At 41.8% G+C, this 1,883-nt stretch overlaps 1 pseudogene; it reads right to left on the bottom strand.

The window, feature by feature from the left end:
- Positions 1 to 374: 374 nt before the first annotated feature.
- On the bottom strand, positions 375 to 1,015 carry LOC131511380 (ribosomal biogenesis factor-like; annotated as a pseudogene).
- Between the last annotated feature and the right edge of the window lie 868 nt (positions 1,016 to 1,883).

Below are 1,883 nucleotides of genomic sequence, written 5' to 3'. Positions count from 1 at the left end.
CTCACTTGGCAGTAGCCTAAACAGCTCCTTATCCTTTCTATATAGACCTTATTTACTTTTTTTTAAAATTTTTTTTTTTTCAACATTTTTTATTTTATTTTTTTTTTGGGACAGAGAGAGACAGAGCATGAACGGGGGAGGGGCAGAGAGAGAGGGAGACACAGAATCGGAAACAGGCTCCAGGCTCCGAGCCATCAGCCCAGAGCCTGACGCGGGGCTCGAACTCACGGACCGCGAGATCGTGACCTGGCTGAAGTCGGACGCTTAACCGACTGCGCCACCCAGGCGCCCCTAGACCTTATTTACTTTTTAAAAAACGTACAAAATACTGAATTTATTGCTCTTTTTGCTGTACTTGGTATATCCACACTGTATTACACTTGAGCCGTTAATCTTGTTGCTTCATCACCATTAAGTGGTTCATTTTCTTCTTTTCTTTCATTCCTTCCTGTTAATGTTTATTTATTTTTGAAAGGAGAGTGCATGAGCAGGGGAGGGGCAGAGAGAAAGGTGGACAGAGGATCCGAAGTGCTCTGAGAGCAGACAGCCTCAGGCGGAACTGGAACCCATGAACCACAAGAGCATGACCCGAACCAAAGTCGGATGCCCAACTGACTGAGCCACCCAGGTGTCCCTAATTGGTTCATTTTCATGTCACTGCTGAGGAATCAGCTGTTGCTGCAGAGGTTCAGGGGAAAGGCCTTTTGAGAAATGTGGAAGTTTCTTTTGTATATCTACAAAAGCTTTATTTCACTGTTAACTTTTTCATCACTCACAATGTTTATCTTCATAAGATTGGTGGGAACTGGTTTTGCTTTGTTTTTCGTCTTACAGTTCTTTTGCCTGGCTATATGGAATACATTCCTGGACTTCTGCCCTCTTAGTTTGTTCTTGGCCATTGTCTTCCATACCCTTGCAGCAACTCATGCTCCAGGCAAGACATCTGCCTTTCTGTATAGACTTTAAAGTTCAAGGATGAAAAAGAATGAAGGATGAAAATAACTAGCAACCAGAAAGAAGTTTAGTTATTTATCACTCCAGTAGTTGTGTGCGTTTATGTGTGTTTTAATATTCCAAAACTCGGAAATTGAACCCATCATTCACCAGGACATATTTTTTTAATTGGCCAAATATATTTACAATAAGGTTGTCATTCCTTTTATGTGTATATCATTTTCCATTTCAAAGCACTTTCGCATGCACAACAGCTAGACTTAAATTATAGCACCCATTTTGCAGATCTGGAAACTGGACTCAGATGGACAAAGGGGCATGCCAAGGTCGCAGACCTAATGAATTAGTCACCGCACCAGAATTAAAATCTGGCTTTCTTATTTATTATGAGCTTCTTTTGTGGGGGGAAATGGGGTACTACTCTCTATACAAGGTTTATATCCTAGTCTTCGAGATTTCCTCATGGGGGGAGAAAAGTACTATTCTACAAGCAATGTCTTGGAGCCGATGTCAGGAACAGACTTTCAGGTAGTGTACCAGCGGTATACCCTACTTAATATGACTTATGGCTTCACAGGATTGAAAGATATTTTGTGGCAAAAAGACCTGAAATCACCATTTAATAGAATATAACCACGGAAAAGTTATTTGACCTCTTTGAGTTTGCTTCCTCACCTACAAAATGGTGACAATATTGCCAATCCCACAGGGCTGGTATAAGGCTTAAATGACATTCGCAAACCACTCTGTTAGTAGATTGTAGATGCTTGGTGTCAGAATTCTTTTCCTTCTCTTGAAAGAAAAAGTGCTGCCAGAATTAGAGAGTCAGGAGACTAAGGTTAAGGAAGGCTGAGGTACCAGGATTCCCTCTCCCTTCTCAAGGACCCTCCACCTGCAGGCCATAGCCCCCTCCCAAACTGTAAGACTCA

The sequence above is a fragment of the Neofelis nebulosa genome, chromosome 5, assembly GCF_028018385.1.
Source record: "Neofelis nebulosa isolate mNeoNeb1 chromosome 5, mNeoNeb1.pri, whole genome shotgun sequence".
NCBI classification, from domain to species: domain Eukaryota; kingdom Metazoa; phylum Chordata; class Mammalia; order Carnivora; family Felidae; genus Neofelis; species Neofelis nebulosa.
Note: the sequence above shows the minus strand (reverse complement) of the source record. Positions and strands in the feature narration are given on the sequence as shown.